Below are 27,809 nucleotides of genomic sequence, written 5' to 3'. Positions count from 1 at the left end.
TTTAAGCTAGTTATAACAAATCTTTAATAGAAAATGTAAGTGTGAAGTTTGTTTACATTATAGACTAGGAAAAATCCATTATAACATTAGTAATTATCAGTTATATTTAGTAGTTATTAGATAGCTGTAACAGTTAAAAAATGTATCAAAAAATTTGAAAAGAATGGGAAAATTTTAAACTTGAAATAAAAGTTAAATTAGGGAAAAATAAAACGTTGGTCAGAAATTTATGCAAAGCAATCAATTTATTCTAATTTAATCTTAAATTAGATTACTTAAGTCAAAGATAAAGCAAAAAACAAGGCGGTGTAGAGACTTTCTTATGGAAGCAATGAGTTTGTAACTTACATTTTCCGACAAAGGTGGAATCCAAAATTGCCCAAAACATGCTTACGTAATATTGAACAAACGATCCCCCAATATTGATTGCGTAACAAACGAAAGGTTATCTTTTTTTGACCTTAATTTTTAATTTTTTTTTTTTAAAAAGTCACATACGTCACGATTGCAACTGAGATGTAATAGTTCTTCAGTTGGTGATTTAATATGAACGATACTTTAGCTTGTAAGTAAATTTCAGATGAGTGAAAACTCCAGGACAAACCACCTCTATGTAGCGACCACTTTTATATACGACCACTTTCGGGAGAAAAACTTCAACGCGAAGTCTATGGAAAAAACAATTTTGAAGTCAATGGAGGTTAACCTCTAAGAACGATCCACCTCCATCAACAACCATTTTACTGTGGAACAGAGAGTGGTCGCTCCCGAGAGGTTTAGCTGTAATTTTAAAATAAAATTATCAATAGAAAATAAGACCGTAAAGCTTGTTAATTAATGAGGCTTAAATTGACAACAAACTAAAAATGAGGAATTAGTTCAGCAAAACTAAGTAAAATCGTTATATCAATAAAGAACAATATTCTTTTCAAAATAATTAACTTGAAATGTAAGAAAAACATTTTACCAGAAATCATTAGATAGCAGAAATTCGCTGTTGAATGCAACACATTTGGGGCAATAGATCAACTTGGAATGAAAGCTCAGGTCATCAATAGAAACAAGTGCAAGAAACAATGGTTGGAAAATCTTTTGAATTGAGCCATTACAATAAAAGATTTGAAATTTGACAACAGCAAGAAAAAAATCGTTTTCACTTTTTTCACATCTGATTAGATTGAAAATAAATTACTTTTTCAGCTTCGTTTTTCCTTTTCTACAAGAATAAGGAAAAGAAAAGTGCCATCTGCAAATTACGAAGAAAAAAAAATAACGATTTTTATCTTCATTTTTTTTTATTTGTAAATCAGCAAGCTGTGTGATTTATCATTTAAAGTACAGTAGCGAAGTTTTTGTGCTTCGAACAAAAGGACTCAGCAACCTAATCAGCAGCAACTAGAATAAACTGACAGTTTAGAAGAGCTCGTTTGGAGGTAATCTTTTGTTCTAAAACGACGAGAGAGGAAATGAACTGAAGGGAAGTGAAAACAAAAACGTTAACTTTATTCGTGAGAAAATAAGCTCGGCCAGTTATCTATTTGAACTTAACTGTTGAAGATTTGTCGTCTCTTACAGAAATTCTTTGCAAATGAGAGGAAACAACAATAGAATTTTTGTGAAGAAATAAAAATTGTATATCTGTTATTGAATATGAATTGAAGGAAAGAAAATGATTAGAATATTGTATATAACAAATAATAAATAGTACAAAACAATAAAAATTAACGTTATGTGAATGTAAACATATAATATCAATGAAAAGTGACAAATATTAGTAAAGAACAGGTACTAATAGGTTAATTTTGAGGTGAATAAATGGCCAAAAATTTAAATAAGTAAACAAGTAGTACGAGCGTCACAGGGGTCCAATTTTTGAGGGAGACAAAATGAAAATACATAGTAACAATAGTTCTCTAACATAAGGAAAAAGAAAAACTCATCATATCTGCTGCATATGAACAGAAAAATTAATCATTTTAATCTCTTTCTCGTTTCTGACTTCGATGAATTTAATTTGAATTTGATAATAATTCATGGAAATTTTCTTTTATTTGTTTGAAATATTGCTGGTGACTTTTAGATGGAGACCCCCCCCCCCCTGACCAACGACGCCTATAACATGTAGCGAGAAATTGAATAAGAGAAAATTGACAAGAGCTGAACTTGTGAAGTCGGGAAGACTACATTAAACATTGTAAGAATAAAAATCAATATTTTTACCAAGTCATATTTTTACCAAATAACATTTTAATAAACTGTTCATCACTGTTGTTTCCTTATAGATACTTAACAATTATCTGGCTTTAACACTAGATAAGAGCGCGGGGTGAGATACCGTGGTGTTTTTCATCTCAAACTCACTAAAAAGCGATGTTCTGAACTATATGAAACTGTGGCTTACCATTGCATCCTATCTATTTCATATTAATCTTTTTAAACTTCCTTTCTTTTAATACAGAAATAATTTTCTCCCATTTCTCAACGTAAAATGGATTACATTAAGTGAGTTGTGCCATTCGCAATCTCTTAAGCCTAATGGTTACATGAGAATGTAAATAAATTTATGAAGTCTAATTGATCTCAATAATGATTTGTTAGAATTGGATAAGGGTTTTGTTTTATCTTTTCACTTACATACAAATTTGTATGAAGCTCACAAATGGAGAATGGAAGTATCCTAGAACAGAGAAGACGAAAAAAAAACATAAAAAAATAATACTTCATTTAAAATTTAAATTGTTTATTTTTTAAAAACATTTTCTAATTTTTTTATGCTTCTTTTTATACACTTTAAACATTTTTATATACTTTTTCCCAGTCTTATACATACATTTTGTAGATAGTGCAACATTTTTTATTTATATTCATTTTTTTAATTTTTGATGATTTGTGATAAAAAAAATAGCTTGAAAATAATTTGAAGAAATCATTAATGTCAATGCAATATTAAAATGTGGTAAAAAAACCACTGAACAATTTATACCACCTCCCATCAAATTGTTTTTAATAAAAATAAGTCACCAGTACATCAAATTAAAATTGACAATTCCATAACGGAATGAACGAGTCGAAACATTCCATTATCTCACAAAAATAAAATGCGTAGCTTAATCAATGATTCATTTAAATAACTAAACATAATATGAATTCGACTAAGGTAAGCAGGATTTAGCTAACTCTTCACTTACAATCATTTCAATATAATGAGCACTATAAAATCTTAACCATTCATAAAAATGCTCGGCAGACTCATTATCTCGATGGACGGATAAAAAAACTCATTTGGATTCTTGCATTAGCAAAAAGCTTTCCACTTTAGTTCGCCCGATAAGTTGTCTTTAATGAAGGAAATATGAAGAAAGAAAAAAACATTGTCATTAAGTCCAATTCTTCGTCAAGTAAATGGAAATATCATAAAAATTGTTTTATTGTTAACATAAGCAGCCATTTATTATTAATACAACGCGGAGGCCTTACCCTCCAACAAAGATTAAATAGCTTTATTTTTATAACACAGTTTAGCGATCGCGGCCATTGAAGAGATGCTACTGTAAAAGGGCCAGACATTAATATAAAAATAATGAAAGATAACGTGAAAATTTCTACAGAGTTTTCATGTAAATGAGTTTAGACATTAAAAGAAAAAATTCACACGTTTTTTTTCATTATTATTATTAAAGTATTGCTGAGAGATAAATGTACATTTATCACTTTTAGTCGTGGTTATTATTAACTAGCCGCTAAAGGCGGCCAGCTGTCCGCCACGCTAACGGTTTTCACAAATAAAGCTTTTTAAAACATAGCAGGAAATCTGAAAATTAGTGGACAATTAAAGTGTTCCTGTCCTGCAATTTCATATCCAGTTCTGTTGCAGATGTGTTATAGCTCTTGAGGATGTTTGAAGATGTAACTTTGGTATGGTAACATAAGGCCTATGGTAACCTAAGGCCTATGGTAATCTAACCTATAATATAAATATCAGGTGGAGACTTGATTTTTTTAAATTTTTTTTTAAAAAGGCCTCAGAAATTGTAAAAGCATAATACAAAAGTTGCTTTCGAAATCATCATTAGGTGAAAACCTCTTCTAATCTTTGACGTTTCTCTGATACTTCTTGGGCTCTAGAATTGCTTGTCGAAATTCGGTCATGTTCCATCCTTCTTCGACGTTCCACAGATGTTTCTTGGGCCCTTCTTCTTCTTTGAGAATCTCTTAATATCCTTTTCTTTGACAAAATACAAAGTTTTTTGGAAGGCGATTCTGCCATGTCATGTCAGTAATCGGGTTTTTAAGAAGTCAACGAATACTTTAGAACATACTATGAAAGCAAATCATGAAACTTCAGTATTAAAATCTAAGTGCTTACCTGCAAACTGAAACTTTCTGAAATAACTAATTACATTTAATAAAAACTGTTAAAATAAAGAATAGAAAAACCAAAGAGATCCAAGGTAAGTGTGATCGTTCCTTCAAAAACAATTAAATTCCTATTTTATATATTATATGGCTACAACGCTCAAGAAAAAAAACTAAAATGCTAAATACATGAAAAGAACACAAAACGGGGGAAAATATACTTGAGGGTGCCCCTTGGCGAATTCGGCGACTTATGTTTGGCGTCTTACTTGGTTGCCAGAACTCCGTGGTAACAGGAATAGCGGCCAAAACATAGTGATATTTCAATGAAACAATTGAAAATTCAAGCAAAGCTTTTTAAAATTGCAGTGAACAGAATAGAATCAAAATTAATAAACCCACTATAATGCATTTTGAATCGAAACAAAAATTAATGGAGTAAGCACAGAAAGAAAAAGAGAAAAATAACTCACTTCTTCATTAAGCTTGAATATCTTCAGATTTTGGTGCACAGAATTCTCTAATTGCAGTTAGGTACTGTCTAAACTACGATCCCTTTCTAGTAGATCTTTTTATGTTGGGAGCATTTGAACCTTTCACACGACCCATTCAAATCCATCTGATCAATCTTTACGTTCAACCAGAGACATCTTTCCCACAAACAGGACATTTATATCTATTACTAATTAAACCTTCATTCATACACCAGTCAATCACTACTTTTTTTCCTTTGTTATTCAAATCGTACAGAAACTTAAGATTTGTCTTATTGACAGTATTCATTTTTAGTACCAGAAGCAAAAGTAACCTTACCAGCCAGTATCCAAAGTAGAACTAACGGATCTCTGAAATTACATTTAAAAACAACGCTAAATTCTTAACCAATCAGAATCACGATTAAAATCTAAACCAATCAGAATAACGATTGGTTTTCAACATCGCCCAGCTTGGCGATCAACCTCGATCACAACTTGGCGGGGGCACCCTCAAATATAGTCTACCCCAAAAACGAATTAATTTTTTATGATATCAATTTCTATTTCTATATAATTTTTTATGGTATCAATTTCTATTTCTACATTGCTACAAAAATTATCGTCTTCGCTTAAGAAAAAAAAATAGAGCGTGGAAAGAAGAAGAAAAACTTATAATAACAATTATGAACATCGACAAATAAATCAAAGCAAAGCGTTCTATTTACGTATGGAATGTGTTGCCACATTTTTAATACAAAAGTTAAACTTTTCTCCACTTTGATAAATGTAAACAAATGCGAACCTTACAATTAAATTATTAATTCCTTCGTATATTATTTGTTTAAGTTGTCGAAATTTAATATTTCAATTGTAAGGCTCGCATTAGCATACATTTATAAGAGATATGCATTTTTTAATAGTTTTTTTAATATGGCTCTTATTTGAAGACGAAAAAGCATAGATTTTCTTACAAAATGACTGATAACTAAAAAACTAATCCAAATTTTTGAAAAAGAAAAAAAATACTTCTTCATTATGTCAAAACACAATTTTGTGTCAAGTTTCGTGCCTGGGCGAGGCTTCTGGGGCGATATATTGTGATTACAGACAGACACACAGCCGCTTTTATTATTATGTATAAAGTGTTCCTGTCCTGCAATTTTGTCTTCATATCCAGTTCTGCTGCAGATGTGTTATAGCTCTTGAGGATGTTTGAAATTATATAGCTACAACGCTTAAGAAATAAAAAACTAAAATGCTAAATACATGAAAAGAACACGAAAACGAATAAATTTTTTATGGTATCAATTTCTATTTCTATATAATTTTTTATGGTATCAAATTCTATTTCTATATCTGTTACGTCAAGCACTCAGGTATTATAATTTGATCTAGTTGTGCTTGTATAATTTTGATCTAGTTGCGCTTTCTACGTCATTTTGTTAACATCGTTTGGTTTGTTATTTAACATCGTTTGGTTTGTTATTTCTAAGTTAACTTTCAAAAAATTGGCTGGCATCAGCATTTTTATTCTTTAAGTTGCTTATTTTTTCTTTTGGAATTCGTTCCTTTTTAGCAAAATGTTTTTCAACCTAATCGAATTCTTTGCCGACTGTTCTCTGTATATATAAAGAAAATAAAGTAAATATTTTTAAAGTGTTGTGAAAAGAATTTTTAGTTGTACAAAGTACTACAATATCGCTACAAAAATTATCGTCTTCGCTTAAGAAAAAAAAAATAGAGCGTGGAAAGAAGAAGAAAAACTTATTATAACAATTATGAACAGCGACAAATATATCAAAGCGAAGCGTTCTATTTACGTATCGAATATGTTGCCACATTTTTAATACAAAAGTTAAACTTTTCTCCACTTTAATAAATGTAAACTAATGCGAACTTTACAATTAAATTATTAATTCCTTCGTATATCATTGGTTTAAGTTGTCGAAAATTAATATTTCAATTGTAAGGTTCGCATTAGCATGCATTTATAAGAGTGGGGAAAAGTATATGCATTTTTTAATAGTTTTTTGAATATGGCTCTTTGAAGACGAAAAAGCAGACGAAAAGCATAGACTTACAAAATGACTGATAACTAAATAACTAATCAAAATTTTTGAAAAAGAAAAAAAATACTTCTTCATTATGTCAAAACACAATTATGTGCCGAGTTTCGTGCCTTGGCGAGGCTTCTGGGGCGATATATTGTGATTACAGACAGACAGACACACACACAGCCGCTTTTATTATTATGTATAGATAACCGTTGGGGTTACTATTTATATTAACAAAATATAACCCTTAAGAGATGTGTGGAATTGCCCCATTTACTATACCCTCCAGTTACTATAGAAACTCCGAAGTTTTAGATTGTATTTTTCTTTGTGATATCATAGGTAATGCATTATTTCTTTAATAAATTAGAATTACAAGAATTTCAGCCACCACTACAAATAATTGAAACACATAGATAAAAGGTCAGAATTTAAAGGTTTTCCTTTGATGGACCAACATAATACGGATGGTAAGCATCAATAATTCCATTATGAATATTAATATTTTTTGATGGTAATTAACATAAGTAATTATGCATTTGCCCGGTATGCCCTACATCAATGTTTTTTTAAGGTCAAGTGCCCAGTACGCATTTAACCGGTACTTCGAACACTGATGTTTTCCCTAATCTATCCTCAGCAGATATTAAAATATCGAATAATATCAACGAATAAATTAATATCAAATAGGATATAACAAATATTTCGGACATTCACCAAAGCTCCTATGTGATTGTTGGCATTCACCGGTGAAAGTCGACATTCTCTTGATTACGGCCATTCACGGTAGCTTATGTTTAAACTATAGAATAGAGGTTAAAACCCATCACACTTTTGTTCTTCCTTAAATAACACGAGTTATACTAATTCTAATAAGATAAATTATATATGTAACATAAATACATAATCCAAAAAAAAATAATCTCACCATTTTTGCTGAGATATAACTAGGACTGGATCAAAACTCATATCGCCCATACTATCAAAATCGAAGATGGCAAACTAGATCACGATTCCTCACAATCTAAAAATCGTTTGTTCTTTCCAACGCATTCCAATTGTCACTTTCTTTTGATGACTTGACCAATTTTTCACCCATTTCACAACTCATTGGAGATGTGGAAACGTTTCAAGAACCCCGTGTGTCGTTTCCGTGTGAAAGTTCCGAAACGGGTGAGCGATCAAATACAATAAAAAAAATTGGAACGAAATAACGGTCCGAGAAAGCGATCCCGAACAATAAACATTTTTCATTGTCAAAACCCGGAATCTTACGATTGTAAAAGTTACTCAACGGCAATGAAAGTTGAAGAAGATGAACCCACCGAAAAAACATTATCAGGAAGAAAGAACAAAAAATTGATCACACGGATTATGATATAGGAAGAGATTAAAATTGCTTGTTGTTACGCGCGGTCGTGCTTTTCTCGGATAAGAGGGCATTAAAATCTTCTGGGGAGGTGACGAGTTTGTTTGGTTTACCATCGACAGAGGATATAAATAGGTAAAAAACAGATTTTTCACTATAATGCAGAATCGAGCTTTAATTCCTCGTGAAATAGTTTCTCATAAGATTTAGAGAAAGAAACTAATGCTTGATGTTATTTCTACAGAAAGCTGTAGTAGAAATAAAGGTGATCAAAATAAACTGACAAGGGAATAAATCCTGCAGTTCAATTAGATTTGAATTCTTACCTCTTCGTTTTCTGGTTGATGAGACATAAGTATGGTTGGAAATGCGTTCGTATACTTTCTTTAACAATTGGATGATAACTTGAAAACATCGGAGGAAAAACTACATTATTTTTGTAGTTTACTTCAACTAATTTTTTTTTAATGTAGTGACTACAAGCCAATTTGGAATTGTAGTCACTACTTCACTACTTTAAGGTGACGAACTTTGCTGGAGAACTTAATTGACACCCATGTTCAAAATGGTTTGGAATAAAAAAAAAGTGGCTTACTTTAAATGTAAGGGAATAATTAAGAAATATTTTATTCATGTTTACTTCCGCCAGTTTAAAATTCCCAAAACATTTTTTTTCTAATTTGTTCAGTTAACATTCAATGAATGCCTTTTTCGACATCGAATATTTACTATAAGAAAGGTGAAATTACCAAACACTTGTCATTTTTTAATGGTTTAATGCTCTTATTTCCTCTAAGAAATTAAATCCATCGAAAATAGGTTTTCTTCCTTTGAAATAACATCAATGTTTCAAGAGTGTGCTTTCGCACGTGAAAATGTGATCAAGAAATTAATTATCTATTTTTCGTAATGGCTATTTTAAATATTAGTTATACTTGATTCTAAATACATAATTTCTGTTAAAGCTCAGCTACTGCTTCAGGGTCATTTTCATTGCATCTGTTGACGGACCCGCGAAGATTTCTACCCATTAAATTCGAAAAACCACACGCGTTAGAACCGTGGTTCTTTTCTAAACTAACGTTAAAAGTAGTTGCCAAGAATCGCTACTAACTACTGTTTTTTTGTATCGTGCTACTCATTACACGATTTGTTTTTTTTTTTTAAAAAAAGCAGCACACGACACAACAATTTACGAAATAAAGTATCGACTACAGTAGTTTCACTACTTGTAGTGCGAGAACTTTCCTCTCTCATTGAGATAACATTTCTCTTTCTTCTTAAAATGACAAAATTCTTTTTTTCCAATTATGATAATATTCGGCCTCTTCATTGGAATAGGATTTATTTTTCTTCCTATTATACAGGAATCTTATTATGATGGAATTCTTTTTAGAGAATTCTATCTGTTATGTAGGAATCTTCCTTCCTAGAGAATTTTCTTCCTAGTATGATGAAATTCATATTCTTTCTTCCTATTATGTAAATTTTCTTCCCGTTATGATAGGATACTGCTTTTTTAATATGATGGGATATAATTTTTTTTCTCTCTATTATGTAGGAATCTTCTTTTCTATCATGAAAGAGTAATATTTTTTTGTTCCTATTATGGTAAGATTCTACGTTTTTATTAGGATAGGATCTTTTTTTTCTTCCTTCTATTATGTAGGAATATTTCTTGTTATCATAAAACTATCCATTATGATGGGATTTGTATAGGATTCTTCTTTCTTCCTATCATGTAGAAAACTAGAGTCTACCGCAAAGTCTAGCACTTTAACGGTAGAACAGTTAACAGTTTAATACCGAGCACCCTCGGTCCCTATGCAGGATGATTAAAGAGATCACTCACCAGCTTACTGACCACAGCCAGTGATGTTTGACCTCGGTGTTCAACTGGGTCAGTAACCGTATCTTTACGATCAGTCCACTGCGGGACCTGAATTACTTTGTCTACAACTCGCCCTGAGAATTTTTCCCCTTTACTCTTATTATTATCCAAGGATTCTTTTTAGGATGTCATAAACATCTAAAAGGGAAGGGCCGGAATAGTTTGGTTGGAAGGGCGCTGGACTCAAGTTCGTGAGAACAAGAGTTCGAATCCAGCCGCGTGAAGACTCCTCGTGGTGACTGGTGCACGTCAAATCTGTCATGGTCGCAAAGTCCTCCAAGTTCCCATAACAGACTGTATCTCTGGGGGTAGTGAATTGGACATTGATCGTTCTCTGGTTCAGGTCAAAATTAGGATCTGTGGATGTATGAATGGGTCAGCCCTATAAACGGGTGTGGCAGAAGTCGAATTCTTGACCTTAGAACGCGACACAATCGCACCTCTGGCCTTAATGGCTTACGACATCAGGTACAACCTAAAGGGGAGGGAGTAATGAGCGATGCTAACTTGAATCAAATTTCTTTTCAGCGTCAAAAATAAGCTATGAATTGAAAAAAAATTATAATAATTTAAAATAATACCTCAGGTAAGCGTAGACTTGTTTTTATTCTGGCAATGTGGGATTGGAAATCTTAAAAATATGCTTATGTGATATTTGGCAGGAACGTTCTATTGGACAATTTTTTTTTCTATTCTTATTACAAATTCCATCTAAGGAACATGAGCACTACATAAAAAATATTTTCTAATCTTTATGGATAAATAAGGTAACCCATCTAAAAATAAATGATACGATAAATAAGACTACCCTTATCACAATAGCGGATGCACTATTCCTACAAATAATGCGATTAATTTCTACTGATAAGATTAATCAATACAAAACAGTTATCTTATCAGCCATAAATTTTTACTTTTATATATTATCGTGGCAAATCGATTGTTTAAAAACGTTTTTCTGAAGTTATAAGTTGTTGTTTTTCGATAATTATTATTAAAACATTTTCATTTACTTGCTTTAGTGTATGTGATGATAGAAATTAACAATAAAAATGTCTGAGAGTTCTCGAATATCTTAGTTAAAAATATAGAGAAAGCAAGGGGAAAAATTTCTTAAAAGAGAAAAAAAAAATTTTTTAAATATGTTTTTAAAAAATATTTATAAATTTTAAAAAAAATTTAATTTAAAAAGAAAACTGGAAAGTGAAACAAAATTAGGAAAAGATATCTCGTCAGCTCACACGATTATATCCGAAAATAAGAGTGCTTTCTAATGTTGTACTAATATTAATATCGAGAAACATATTATTACCTAAACATTTCCTCGCTAATCTCATTTTTCTTTTATCCTTTTTGTCTTTTTTTGTTTATATACACATATATATATATATAAAATTGCAATAGTATTTCATAATGCTGTTATTAAAAATCAAAATAAAATAACTGAACTCCTTAATAAAAAATAAGTTTCCCTATATAATATAAAAACAAATTTTTAGTTAGACTAGATTCATCTCCAAGACTGCGAATTCAACTGACGTACAAACTTATTTTAAGATTATTAACTATAAAACGATTTTAAAAAAATCATTCATCTTATTAAATATAAAAAAAGTATATCAGTCAAAATAAAGTAGTTTTTTAATGGTCAATACGTACACAATTGCCTTTATTTACTTTAATTCGGTGTTCCGTCGGTTATCGTTGCAAGTAGAAATTATCGTAATTTTATTGCCAGAACAGCGAATTTACTCCATTGATTAACATAGCGGCCAACATATATATGAAAAAATGCAGTAGATATTACGAAATAATATAATTTCATGATAATGGGCCATTGTACTGTTGTTGCATAATGAACTAAATATTTTAAACATAGGGAATTTTAGGATCATCAAAATAGAAAAACTACAATATTTTCCAGTTATGATTGACATTAAATGAACTTGAATGCTATATGCTATATGTTACTTTTACTCATAATTTTGAATAGTAATAGGCATTTAATTCATGAAGGATTATCAAATTAATATAAAAACGGAGTTTTGAATAAAACTATCATTTTAGAGCAAAAAAAAAAGAAGTTTTAAACTAATGTCCATAAACGAGGCCCTCTTCATTATCTATTAGTAATACGTATTTAAATATTCAAGCAAAGCAAAAATACGTGCAAAAATGCTATTTTAATAGGGGGTTTTTTTATTTTAGGAAACTTACTCAATTTTAGGGAAATTTATAAAAATGCACAAAAACCTGGAGAATTTTTATTGAGCCAGTAGAGCAGGAGAAACTGGCAAAATCAAGTAGTCTACTGGAAAATCCAATAGAGTTGGAAGCTATGGATTAATATTTAAAACGCGAATTAAATACCAGGGAATTTAATTTTAAATTTAATTGAAGCTTTCTAAACTCAAAGGAGTCACTTTTTTCTTATTTTAGAACTGAACCAGAATAAAAGCTGTACATTACGTTACAAAAGAATGTAAGAGAAATTTAAGGCTTCAATAGGTTAGAATAAAAAAAAACATTAAATCTTATTGTAATATCTAACTTTAATAGAGATTATTTCTAAAGAGTAATAAAAGCATCGAAATCCAAAATTCAAGTTAATTCCCATGTATTTTAACGGATGTGCTGCTTTTCTCAGGGTTATGGAATGAATGTCTAGACCCATTTCCTGGTATTCACATAAAATGTTGAATTGTGTAAGAAAAAAGGTAATGTAGCATTCTAATATAATAAAAAACCTTCGCTTGATAACCTCCACACCATTTGCATAAACGGTGTATTATCCGCGTCATAAAATTCTTTCAATGATGTCAAATTTCATAACCAAAAAGATTAGTAAAAGTACTAAAGGCAAATGCAGTGGTCGAGAAAACTATATTATTTCTGTAGGTTACTACAACCGCAACTAGTTTGTTACAAATGTAGTTAACTACAATTGTTATTATTATTTTTTTTACTTACAAACTACTTTGGAATTGTAGTAACTACTTCACTACTTAAAGGAGATGAACTTTGCTGGAGAACTTAATTGACACCCATGTTCAAAATGGTTCTGACTAAGAAATTGGCTTACATTAAATATAAGAGAATAATTAAGAAATATTTATTCATGTTCACTTGCATCCATTGACGAACCCGCGAAGATTTGTACCTATCAAATTGGAAAAATGAGTTGTGTTAGAACCCTGTTTCTGTTCTAAACTAACGTTAAAAGTAGTTGACAGAAATCGCTACAAACTACTATTATTTTGTATCGCACTACACTACCTTTTTTTTACACAACAAACTACGAAAAAAAGTAGCGACTACAGTAGTTTCACTACTTGTCGTGACTCCGAAAGTAGTTTCACTACTTCCGACCACTGGATGCATACTGATTAAAATTTTTAAATAGGAAAAAAAAAAAAAAAATTTCTGAAAAAGCGTTAACATTTAAAAAAAAAATTGATTTTTCAATATTGATCCTTTTTAAAAATTTATTTATTTTGCTCGAAGAGACTATTCTCTGAATTGTAACTGATTTGACAAAAAGTATCAGCCTACAATTAGTAAAAATTTAATTTCACGGTATTTTTTTAAAATAAAAATTAGGGATTTCTAAAGCAAAAAAGAAAAAGGAGAAAAAAGTGATGGTCTCTTATTTTAGGCAATCTTAGTATCAACGTTGTTTAATAATTTTTAAATGATCAGTATGACACTCAATGTACATGTGTTACTGTGAATGAACGAAATGGGCAGTTGTTGACTTCCACCGGTGAATACTAACAATCACATAGTCGCTTTGGTAAATGTCCGAAATATATACCAGATCTAGTTAAGTGTCACTGCCCGGTATGCCCTACATCAATGTTTTTTTAAGGTCAAGTGCCACTGCCCATTATGCCTTTAACTGGTATTCCGAACATTGATGTTTACTCCTAATCTATCCTCAGCAGATATTAAAATATCGAATCAATATAATAATATCAATGAATAAATTAATATCAAATCGGATATAACAAATATATCGGACATTCACCAAAGCCACTATGTGATTGTCGACATTCACCGGTGTAAGTCAACATTCTCTTGGTTTCGGTCAATCACGGTAACATTCATTTCAAAAAATTTAAGAAGGAAAAAAAAAACTGATTGTTGATTATATATTATTTAAGAGAAAAGAAAATGACTTAAAACAAAATGCTTTTTAAAAATCAAAACAGTCATTGAAACCTAATGGGTTCTAGTTAATGCGGAAATTTTTTTACAAAATTTGAATCTTATTTTCCCTAGATAAACATTTTACTAATCATAATCTTTAAATAAAGCTTTATGAATTAAAAATAGTAATAAGTGGTAACAAAAAAAAATTGAGTTTTATTTTTTTCACCATAAAACCATCGCTTTTTAATTAATTACTTAACAATTAATGAAGTGTGGTGTCATGATGGAACTACCCATGGAAGCGTAAAAAATTTTTGCCAATATGCCATGATACGTAAATTAAATTTATGGGAAATTGGTAAAGTCAATACGCTTTATACGTAATATTAACGAAATGATATTATCATTGAGATGTTCAGCAAAAAAGCTTTTGGTATATTTTACGCAATATTAACGAAATGCATTTTACCCTTCTGTAAGATTGCCTTCGTATATTTTACGAAAGATTGACGAAAGGATATTTACTATATAGATTTAGTAAAAATGATTCTGAGTATTTTACGTATTATTGAAAAAGCAAATTTACCACTTAAACTTCGGTAAATTTCGATTCGAATTTATCTACGCAAATTTTCTGTTTTTTTTTTGGATAACCACTTATTTCCATAATTTGATATTTCAACTTACGTATACTTTAACGTACTGTTGACGTAAGTAGTATGTAAAAATAACGTACTCATTCTTATATAGTAAAAAGTGGTTTGTTAACTATTCTTAAATCAAAGAATTTTTTGACGTAAAATTTTACGTACATTTTCCATTTTTTGGATAAAAATTTTTTGCTCAACTTAAGTAAAACAACCTACTCATTTTTACCTAGTAAAAAGTGGTTGGTAAAATATTCGTAAAAGAAACGAATTTATTTACGTAAAATTTTAAGTAAATTTTAAATTTTTTACTATAATTCGACGTAAATTGTACGAATGCTTAGTAAAATTTAAAGTTGAAATAAACGTATTTCTGACTTAAATTCAATGGTTCTCTGTTACTTGGGTAGAATTTACCGGCAAAAGTTTTCAGTAATAAATAAATGAAATATGGCCCAAGACTTACTATTAGAATATTAAATAACTTTGTTAATTGAAAAATTGAGCTATAAAGGTAGCTAAAGCTTAAATTAGGAAATTTGTCCTTACTTCCTTAGCTTAAAGTATTAATTCTGAAAATCTATCTGAAACTGCTTCTGAAAGAAAATCTTAAGGGTAACAAACAAATTATTCCACATAAATAATCACAAAATTTTTTACCACTATTTTTAGGTAACTGTGAGCGCAGTTTCCTTTTCAGGATTCTCTTTTTTTGTAAGGGAACTTATGCATTAAAGTTTCACTTTAACAATAACGTAAATAGCATTCACCAGAATGTTATCAGTATAACAGGGAATGGAATTAAAGCTAATTTATACAATATACAAGGTGAAGATTTATTGATTAATGGTAATTCTCAATTATTCTCTAAACAGAAATCCATAGTTTATGCGGAATACCAACATAGCTAAGTCTATACTATATGGAATTAAATTCACCGTAACAGCATCAGCAACATTGTAAAGATAAGCAGTGCCACAAAATTGTTTAAAAAAATATCGATACACTACTTTATCTATAGTCTATTTAAACAAATAAATAAATCTGCCGTAACAAAGAATATTATTAATTTAAAAAAATATTAAATCTATAAATTAAATATAAGAAACTGTACTTAGTTGTAAGTTAAGAAAAGATTGCGGTGTAAGATTTAAGTAATCCTCCGCGACTGCATTTAGTTCCATTTTATTTCTTTATCAAATTTACGATTGATTGCTAATAAACGGTTTTTAGATATCATTCTTATTACTTGTTAATTCATTATTCACTCAGTTTTGTTTTCCTCATTTCACACGATTTAAGAAAGAGAGGAAAAAGAAGGCTGTGCAACGTTGTTTCAAAAGTTGGCGATGTCGTATTCGATCGTGCTGGGAGCTTGGCATCCATTTGGCAAGACTTTGACGCTAACGGGCTCTCTCCATAGGGACAATGGTTTTTTCTTAACTTGCAACAGAGTATTCACCATCTCTCCTAAAAAAAACTAACAAACCCTACTTGAAGTCTTGAGGTCCTCTTTATTGATTATGAATTTAATTTTTGCTTCGCACTTTTGCGAAAAAATGTGTTCGTCATAATTTAAAATATCAGATGAAAATGTTAAAAAAAAAAAATAATAACTTTGGGAAATTATCCTATGTTGATATGCAATTACCTAATCGTTGAGATGCGGATTTACAGCAGCAATTCTACTCCCGGAAGTTGAAATAATCTCAACAAATACTGTGGTGAGGAGTATGAAACACAGTCAGGAATAAGGTGAATAATTTTCTTACTATCAATAATAAGGTAAATGAAATAATTTTCATAAATGAGCATGGATTACAAAAGGATTAAATCGTGTAAAACAAAACAAAAAATATTCGAATAATCCCACCGATGGCTGGTCGATACGAACCCGCATCCGGCTTGCATCGACCACAGTGCTGACTTTAAATCCTCAGCGGTAGACGGATCATTTGGTTCAAAATTGCAAGGCTACGGAGTTCAACGACTGTTATAATATACACAAAAAATCATCCGTCTTAATGGAAAGGTGAAAATCTCAAATCTGTTAAGACTTGTTTTTTTCTGTAAGTTGCGTATATGTGAAAATTTTTCAAAAAACACAAAAAAGTCCATTCTTACCATAATATATTTTGTGATGAGTCCGTAAGATCTTAAAATAACACCGGAAGTTCATTTCAAAAATAGTAAAGATCTTGAAAGGGAGAATGCGATTTAGCAGTTTAACACAACAACCGTGATTCCAATATAATTTTTTTTTTTTTTAAAATAAGGCATTTTACCTATTACTTTAGAATATGACCTCTATGGTCTAGTGAAAATGCACCTTTTATAGTGAGTTTACAAAATATACTGTAAATATTTACTCATAGTTAATAGATGCGTTTATGTAAATATAGTATGCTTTAAAATAACACTTTAATAGGGAAAAATTCGTATCAAATACACCAATTTTTGATTATAAATGTGAAGTAATTTATACTTCAATAATATTGACAACGGAGGATAATTAGTTTTCTTCTAAGAGAATGCAATATATTTAATATTTCATGCACGATAACAAAAAAAAACAATGAATAAATAAAAATGTTATAGTTTTTTGAAACTTTTGCTAAGGACGTTCAAATAACTAAGGAATAGCAAACGGGGCTTTCTGTATAGGTCGTTATTATCGAAAAGTCGCTGCAATGGGGGATCGTATTAAAAAGGACTGTAATTACAAGAATAAAAAAATAGCACTTACCAACATAAAAAGCTTGCGGGCGAGGTCAAATCTTTTAACTTTAAAATCCTTAATCAAAAATCAGAATTTGAGTTTTATGTCACCTGGAAAAAAAATAAAAATTTAGAAAACATGATTTGATAATTTTACACACAAAACCTAAAATTAAATTCTTATTACACATCTTACGCAAACTTTATGCACCTTATAAATTTTTATGCAAAGAAAAAAGAAGCAACGCGACACAATGACCTGTGACGATTATTTTAATCTCTGATTTTAAGTTTAGTAATTTTTGTTTGAATTTTTATAATGTTTCTTTTATTCCTTTTATGTTCTTAATAACTCACTTTTCTCTCTCTTTTTTTTCCCGCAGATTTCGTTTTTTCCAGAATTTATTCGTTTAGTTTAAGTCAATCCCAAGTTTTATTTTATTTTTATTTATTTATTCTTTTATCTGTTTATTTAATTCACGCCATCTTTGCGAAGAGAAAGTTTGCTTCTTTCCTTTTTTACTTCACACGAGAAAAAGTTTCCCTCACTGAGTGATTCATACCTGCAATTGTACCCCTTTTCTCCTTTTTACACTTTAAATTTTTTTTTTACTTTTTTCTTTTTTTTTACTTTTTCTTGCACGGGGTTCGGAAAACTAAACCAATTGTGGTTGTTACAGGTTGTTGATTCTATAACCGTCGTTGATCAGCCGATCCAAGTTTGACTTTACCAAAGTTGCAAATTTGCCTTGGAAATTTGAACCCAATCCAGAAGACAAAGGGAACACCTGTATCAAGTATTGGGAGAAATTTACGTTATATGGAGAGGAAAATCACGAAAATCTCCCACGGTTAGCCTAACGGCAAGGAAACCTAACCCATGATCCGTTCACCACTAAAGCTATTTTTCGTCAGCACTGTGGTCGATGCGAGCCGGTTGCGGGATTCGTATCGAACAGCCATCGCTGGAATCGATACTGGGACACCTCATTGAGAGAAATTTGCCTTCATGGAAGACTTTTTTGATGGAAATAACCTACATTTAGGTTATATGGAGAGAAAAACCTCCCACGGTTAGCCTGACGGAAATGTGACACGTCTGCAAAATGACTCCAAAATGACCATCCTTGGTATGTGCGTTATTTGAGGCCGATAATCTTTTTTCGTATGCTCTGTACACCTGTGCCAAACAACTGCTTTAACAATTTTTATAGTTTTAACTCTTTTTGTAAACAAACGTTTTAAATCTTTTTGCATTGTAACACAACGCGAGCCTTTATTTTAAACATGGATACTGTATAATCACGAAAGAACGTTACCATAAACCGAAGTCACTTAATTCCAAAAAATAGAATTGAGATGTCTAAGCAGACGCCACTTCACTTAAATGTCTACTGAAAATTCATCAAAGATCAATCAAGTATCAATCAATAGAAATATGTTTCTATTAGAATGGAAATAAGAACAGTTCAATAGGAATAGTATAAACATTGGGTTGCCATTCACAAAAACAAAATACCGGTAATTAATTGAATTGTCAAGTGATCATCCAGCTCAGACATCTCTAGAGAGCTCTTACTCCAAAAATAACAGATGGTTTGAAAAATCGACCTGAGGATAGAAATTTACTGTGTACTCTGATCTACTCAGGAAATCAGTCATTTCTTCTAATCAAATTTCACAATTTGTTACAAAGCTCGTCAACAGAGAGCGCTGCTGTGGAAACAATAAACCTGTGTGTGTTCGGTCGGAATAACCACTTTTGGCATGAAATACGCGGTGCAATCTGAAGCCTGAATTCACAGCTAACTTTAAAATTTTCGCCAGACTTGATAATAAATAAAAAACAAAATTACAAATTTTGTTGATTAATCCACTGCATAAGAAAAATATTTGTAAAATAGTAATTTTAAACTATTGGTTTGTTCCAGCATATTTTTAAAAAATGACGTAAAAAGTAAAACAAAGTTACTCAATTTTAAGATATTAAATACGTGGTTTAACTTACCCGGTTTCATAACCCTAAACAATCTGGGTCGTAAATTAATTACCAACCGCATTAATTAATTATCTGCCGCATTATTAATTATATAAGCTTATTTTTTAGAAAATAAATTCATTTCAATTACAGTAATAAAACATTTCTTTTAAATTCTTCCATTTTTTTAAAAATTAAACAATATCTTTTGTATAAATTTAATCAATCTGTTGATTAAAACTACCGTTATGCATAAAACGCTAAATTAAGGTAAATAGAAAGTATATATAAAAAAAAATGGCAGGAAATATTCGCAGCAGTTCCATGACCTCAAAAGGTAAACGATATAGCCGAAAAACGTTTGGCCCCTACCGAAAATGGAAAAACATCTCTATAAGTTATTTTCCCGTTAAATGGAAGGTTTTTTTCGTTGTCAAATAAAATCACGCAAAAAGAAATAATAATAAAAAACAATCAAGCTTCCGCAATTTGTTATTTTATAAAACAAAAGGTTATTTTCTTTGTTAAAGATGTATTGTTAAAAAAAATCTTGCGTTAATTATCGACTGAAAGCAAATGGCGAGAACTTACATTCTCTTCCGGATCACTCCATTTCACCAATTCCTATTTATTTAAAAGTGAAGAACGTGTTTTCAGATTTTAATGAATTTAAAAACTTAGTAAATTAGATGAAAAATGTTACGCTTGATGTTTGAAGTATAATCAACGAGTCAAATAAAATCAATTATGCATTGCTGCCAAAACACAAATAAACTTGCTTAACAAATTACTTCACAGATAAATAAATAGTATCAGCCACATGAAAGATTTTGAACGAGTATTAGGAGTTTTGGTCTTGCTTACCTCATCATACATTCATTCTTAATCATTTTCTCCTTGCTTTATTTTTTTTAAAAAAAAAATTTCTAAAAATCTTTAAAAAATAAAAATAAATAAACTCTTTTGCACTCACAAACACATTTTTTTCTTTTCTACTTTTCTCTATACGAGCTATATGCTAAACCTCACGGTCGTTACAAATTACATTTCATATTGAGAAAAGCAGTGAGAATAGAACTTAGGTTAGAAAACAAAACGAAGTTCTGCTTTTCTCGATACGAGTTGCGTGCTAAATTCACATTCGTTGCAAATTATATTTCATAATGCGAAAAGCAGTGAGAATAGAACTGTTAGAAAACAAAACGAAATACGGCTTTTCGATCTACGAGCTACATGCTAAACTTCACGGCCGTTACAAATTATATTTCATAATGCGAAAAGCAGTGAGAATAGAACTGTTAGAAAACAAAACGAAATACGGCTTTTCGATCTACGAGCTACATGCTAAACTTCACGGCCGTTACAAATTATATTTCATAATGCGAAAAGCAGTGAGGATAGAACTTAGGTTATAAAAACGAAATACATCATTGAGCAATTAAAATAGATACAGGAAGCGAACGGCAATGTTTAAGGAGCAACATTATAAATGTAGTCAGTCGAAGAAATAAAATGGATAACTTTTGATCTACAAATATTGGAGTATACTAAGATGCAATCTAAAAGGTTTTGAAAAGTTCACTTAAAATTAATTAATTAGAGCACACATTATTTTAAGTGACTAAATATTCAGAGAATTACGATTACAGGTTAAGTTAGAATTATTTAGACACAAAAACTTTCTCTAAATAAGCATACCTTTATTTTTTCACACAATTTCAGATTTTTTTACCCTTAAAATAAGGAAGAAATAATTAAAAAAATATGAATCCAATATTCAGGGAAGAAGTCGAAAGTTTCTAGATTATGATATTTTTTTTATTTATTCTTTTTAGCATTTCGCAATATCTGTACAAAATATGCGAATAATTTGCTGGGGAAAAAAGTCATTCAAGAAAGTGAAATAACGTAAAAAGAAGAAACCTAGATGAAAACGATCAAAATCACTGCCTTATTTTCAGTGTTTGCTAAATTTTATGAGCCCAGATAATACAGCATTGGAGTAAGTTATTAAATATTAAAAAATGAGACCACAAACACGTTTCAGTTGCACAAAACTGTGGCTTTTCTCCATATCGACGTTTTGCGCCATTTTCAAAATAAACATAGAGGGTGCTTGCTAATAAAGATAGGCTAAACTTGACCTAACGATCATGAATCATTTTAATCGCCAACTCATATCAGTTATGAAAATAGCATATTATTCGTCAGAAAGCAGCATTTCACGCGGCGACAGAGACTTCGAGAAACAGCCTTAAGGGTTAAAATTAAAAAAATAAAAAGAAAATCAAAATTCTTATAAAGCATTCATTTAGGTTCGGAAATGTTCAATTTTGCGCAAAAAAAAAAACTGGGTTTCTCCCGAAGTTGAGCTTTAGAAAAGAAAAATGTTAAAACGGAATTTTAAAAAAAGGGGTAATGAAATTAAATAAATATTGAGAGAAAGAGAGAGGATACAATTAAAACCGAATAACAGCGAAAGTGATTCTTTTCACCTGGGCATAAATTCCACGCGGTTGAATTAATTCAGCTGGTGTTTTAGTATTCAACTTATTACGTACGAAGCAACGCATTGCCACCATTACCAAGTTAACGAAATAATCCTCGCTACGTGTTGATTGACAAGATTAGTTTTTATTGTTTTGGATGAAGAATTCGGTAAAATACTTAGCACAAAATCAATAACTGTATTTATTCAGTTATAAATGGAGAAAAAAAAGCTGTATGGATTATAGCTAATGTATTATTTACGATACGTTTCTTAAGATTGAAGGTTAAAGATAAGTAACGGCATTCATTTACTTTTTTATCTACAAAAACTATGTTAAAATCAGCTAAGATCATACTTTTGGAGAATAATTTAATTTAAAAATATTGAAAACTCAGAATTCATTTTTTTAATTTTATTTTATGAGAAACATAGTAAAAACCAACGCGACGTGAAATTGCAGTACTAAAGGCGCTATAGCCAAACAAAAACCTTTGCTCGCCAATGTTTTTAACTACAAACATGAACAATTTTTAAAATGTTAACACATGTAATAGGAAAGCCTTTTTGGTGCCCAAAGCCGTCAAAGGATATAGAAAAACAAACAGATTTATTTCAAAATAATAATAATAATATTCAGTTAAATGAAGGTTGTTATGAAAAGTGAAATCTCCATGTTTCATGTGGATATATGTTAAATTTGATTAAAGCACTACGTTTCGAGATTTAACCACAGCCAATGAGGGAAAAAAGGGAATTCATGGAATTAACAATTCAACTGCCATCCATTAAAGCCACTCAGCACTTCCTAAAAACGCTTTAAATTAAAATACATATGTGTGTGGGGAAAATTTAAAAATCTCTTGAAAAAATTCTTATTAAAAATGTGAAAAATTAGACGCGTGGCAATTTCGAGTCCACATCACGTGAGCTTTCGTAATGGGTCGCAGTTTGTACACGAAAGGAACACCAAGATATTCTTCCTCGTCATAACTTCGTGTAAAAATAAGAAATAGTCAGGTTCAGATACAACAACAGTTCGCAAACAATAATAAACTAGCTCGAGCCGTGGTGGCTCAGGGGATAGAGAGTTCGAATCCCGGGACTGATCGATACGAATTCCGCACCCGGCTCGCACCGACCACGGTGCTGACGTAAAATATCCTCAGTGGTAGACGGATCATGGGTGAGAGTCCCCTTGTCATCAGAAGAACCGTGGCCGGTTCTCGTGGTTTTCCACTCCATATAACGCAAATGCGGGTTAGTTCCATCAACAAAAAAAAATCCTCCACGGAAGCAAATTTCTCTCACCAATTGATCCAGGAGCTCCTGTCTTCTGGATTGGGTCAAAATGACCACCTTTTTTTTTAAATTTTGTTTGTTTGAAAAATATAATCATAGGCTTTTTATTTTATCATTATATATTCATAGGCTATAAAATACATTCTTAGCCTGTTAAAATAACCTTTCATATTCCAGAAGGGAAAAAGACGTAGAACAAGATGGCTAGATAAGAGTAGGGTTAAAAGACTGGGGAGTTGAAATATAGCATCGAATAGAGCTAAATTGACTAAGTCGGCCAGTAACTGACTGCAGTGTCTTTGAAGAAGATTCTTAGATTAATTTTCTTTTTATGGTTAAAAGTTCTCTATGTAAAAATTTTATTTAAGCTTCACGCCAATATTCCCAGATTTAAAATGCAAGACAGAAAGAGTGACCTTATGGAATGAAAATGTGGTCTCTTTTCATTTAGTTTCATTCTTTTCAATTCAGTCATAAAAATTTCATTAAGTTAGTTTTATAAAAACAGGTAGAATTTTTTTAAAATTGAAACAACACTTTGTAATTTAGGTAAACAATCAGAACATTTTACTTTTTAACTAAAAAAAAATTTAACGATTTGAATTAATATTTTTTTAACGCTATATCACGACGCGTACTTCATTATTTTTCAATATTCGGAATTTTCTTTCTTTTTTTTTTTTTAAGTAAAAATTCTTTAGAAACAGAATAGCAAAATATCAAATTTTAGAAAATTTAGATACTTAAAATTCTATTAGATATTTAAGACTAAGATAATTAAGATTCGATTAGATACTTAAAAGAACCATACGACCGATTTCATTCAAATTTTGTATTTTGCCATAGAAAAATTACGTTCTTTAAAATGATGTAAAAATTTGTAAACCTCACAATTCAAAATTATTTTGAATATGCTTAAATAAAATAATTAAAAATAATAAATAGGTATTAATTTTTTTTTCCGCATGGAATTATCTTGGAATTTAACGAATTTTATAATTGCCCTCAAAATTGAAGTAAGGGGCCCGTTTTCAGCATCGACCGAGGCGTAGAAACGTCTTCCGAAAGCTCATTTCTACAGGGTACGCACCTAATTACTTCTTGGTAAAGCAATAATAAATAACAATATGCATAAAAAGAACAACCAAGGAAGTTCTTTTTGAGGTTATTCATCGAATAAAATCATCGGATGATATCATCCACAAGGTGACCTAAGATTCAAGGAAAACCTATTTCATCACCAATGAAGATGCATCATTTTTCATTTTATTTTATTTAGCAATATACTTCAGAAAAAAAAAAAAAAAAACTTTATTAGAGGTAAATCCAGTCAAGAAAAGTGGGACGCCATTTTAAGTTTTCATCTTCTCTCTTTCCAAGTTCGTAAAAGATGAAGAAAAAGTTCAGTTGTAAACAAATAGAGAAAACGAAAAAAACTAAACCTGTTTTACTTCTTCGTGAACACAGTTTGACGAGTTGAATAAAATGCTTTTTTTAGAATCGAATTTGTTTTGTTTCAAATGCTCTCACGTTTCTATCTTGTAGCCGCGGGTTAAGAAGAAAGTAATGATTTCCAAGAACACATGTTTGTTTTTTTTCAGTCCCTTTTACTTTCGTCTGAGATTTTAACCTTTCTGTTTTTTCATTTGTTTGAAATGAAGCATGAAGATGTCTGTGAAGTATAACTGCTTCAACTCTTTGGAAGAAAAAAAAGATAACTTTACACTTTTTTTTGACAGCAACAAATTTAATATCATTCAATAAATAATTATGAAAATAATTGTGAAGTTAATGAAGTTAGATAGCTTAATTTTTTTTCTTCTTTTTTTAAGTACTCATTGATACTCAAAAATCTTTATGACTAGTTCCTCAAAGTTATTGAAATGAATTTTTTTATGAAAAATTTACTAATTTTTTAATTATAATTCAATACATTTTAGGTTACAAATTACCATGATAAAGAAAAGAAAGGGTCGCGATCCCATAGAAATCAAATAGAATAGTTAAATATTAACATGCATTCTTTGTTCTATATATCCTCACCCTATAATTGCAAAATTTAAAATAAATTGCCTCCAACTGTGAAAAGAAAAACGATAAATATTTAAGTTACTACATATTTGATAGATTTCATTTTCCATTCACAAATTTTAAGAAAAATTTATAAAATTGCGTGTGTTTAGTACATATATTACCGTGGAAAACCGAAATCAAGAGAATGTCGAATTTCACCGGTGAATGTCGACAATCACATAGTCACTTTGGTGAATGTCCGAAATATGTGTTATATCCAATTTTATATTAATTTATTCGTTGATATTATTATATTTATTCGATATTTTAATAACTGCTGAGGATAGATTAGGAGAAACATCAGTGTTTGGAATGCCGGTTAAAAGCACACTGGGCAATTGACCTTAAAAAAATCGATGTAGGGCATACCGGACAAATGTATACCGAGCAGTAGCTCTAAATATCAAAACTTCAGACTAGAGAACACCGGTAAGTGCATCTGGACAATGACACTTCACTAGACCTAGTATATATTTCGGACATATACCAAAGCGACTATGTGATTGTTGACATTCACCGGTGAAAGTCGACATTCTCCAGATTTCGGTCATTCACAGTAACATATATAAATCATTACTCGATGTATTTTGATCTTACATCTACAACCAATTCTAAGATATGTCATTTCCAACAAAATGAAACATACGTTAAATATTTAAATCACTATGATTGGATGGTTTTAATTCTACATTAAGAAACTACAAGCGAAATTAAGGAAATACGCACATTAAATATTTAATTCTTTGGTATATTTTAATTTTACACCTACACAAATATACATAAATTATACATCTACATAAATTTTACATTTACATAAATATGAAATACATATATTATTTAAACACATGTTATATTCCTTAATCTTACATCTACAAAATTAAAAAAAATAATAATTTGTTACCAACCCAATAAAAGTTAAAACAAACGTTAAATATTTAAATCACTATTATTGGATGGATTTAATCCTTCCTCAACAAAATGGAAACGAAATTAAAGAAACACGTACATTAAATATTTAATTATTCGATATATTTTAATTCACATCTACCAAAATATACATAAATTTTACATTTACATAAATATAAAATACACATATTATTTAAACACATGTTATATTCCTTAATCTTACATCTACAAAAACGTTTTGAAATTTTTTTTTCCAACCAAATAAATTATGCGCCTTAAATATTTATAAAAATTCCCCCGTTGACACAGTAGCAGTAATGGTCCTTTCTTTTTCCCCATTGTTCGTAACTATGTCTCACTGTCAAACATTCCTTAAAGGCGTCGAGAAGCGAAAGTATAAATCATTAAGAAGTTACTAACGCAATATGTAATAGAATTTTTCTCGTAGATGTTGCCACATTAACAATTACAAAACCTACCGACTCCAAAATTTGTTTAAATATTCTTGAAAAAGACAATGAGTATTGTGAGAAGCATCAAAATCAGAAGAAATAATGTGTATATCAGAATCAATGTAAAATGGCAGTATATTCTTCGTAATGTTTTTTTAAAACTTCTTACATTTCAGATACTTCAACACTAAAACATACCAACACTCAATATATATCTATTTCTACCATAGCCGATCAAATAATCGAACTCAATGTTTTTTGATTGAATGTACGAAATATGGATGTTAGGAAGGAAGTAAACTAAAAAAAACTTTGTTATAATTAAATAAAACTGTATATTGCCAATTTTTATGTTAAAAATGTCAAAGAATAACAATTTTTAATTTATTGCTCGACGCATTATATACAGTGTGTTTCCATTGTACATTTTCCGCAAACAAATTTCTTCTAATTATTATCATTTCTATAATTCTTATAATTATAAGAATATATAAGAATTATAAAAATCGCATTATAAAAATCGAACAAAGTATACCAGCGAGAGGAAAACTTTCCACAACTATATATAAGCTGGTATACCAGTTGTAAACTTTTGTATAAATATTAGCATTTCTTTTAATTAAAATTGTCCATTCATAACGTACTTCCGTATTAAACGAAAAGAAAAACTCGATTATTAGATTTTGTCACGGCATTCTCTTTATTTACTCCCGAAAAGGCGGAAATGCTCTTCCTCGAAGCTCGGTTGACAAAAAATAAAAAAAAGTTTAAATGCCTTACACTCGTAACAAAACTATGCTTTTAAGCTATAAATCATATTGCCGTGAAGAATTATCTGGGCTTTAGAACAGACAAATAATTTAAATATTTTATTAACCTTTTAAAAATTAGCCAATTTAGCGATATTTTCCCTCCTGGATGAAAACTATCAGAATCACTGTCTTATT

General features: G+C 30.2%; 1 protein-coding gene across 2 annotated transcripts in view; it reads right to left on the bottom strand.

The window, feature by feature from the left end:
- Positions 1–27,809, bottom strand: part of Pgant9 (polypeptide N-acetylgalactosaminyltransferase 9) — a 125,392-nt gene that overhangs the window by 59,882 nt on the left and 37,701 nt on the right. The window contains exon 2 of one of the 2 annotated variants that reach the window (XM_043046810.3): positions 17,692–17,774. The exons of the other annotated variant lie outside the window; for it this stretch is intronic. The gene's annotated coding sequence lies outside the window, so the exon portion shown is untranslated. The remainder of the gene's footprint in view (positions 1–17,691; positions 17,775–27,809) is intronic. 2 annotated transcript variants of the gene reach the window in all.

Source organism: Parasteatoda tepidariorum, chromosome 9 (genome assembly GCF_982258835.1).
Source record: "Parasteatoda tepidariorum strain Cologne lab strain chromosome 9, Ptep-v5.0, whole genome shotgun sequence".
Classification (NCBI taxonomy): domain Eukaryota; kingdom Metazoa; phylum Arthropoda; class Arachnida; order Araneae; family Theridiidae; genus Parasteatoda; species Parasteatoda tepidariorum.
This window is presented reverse-complemented; position numbering and strand designations above follow the sequence as displayed.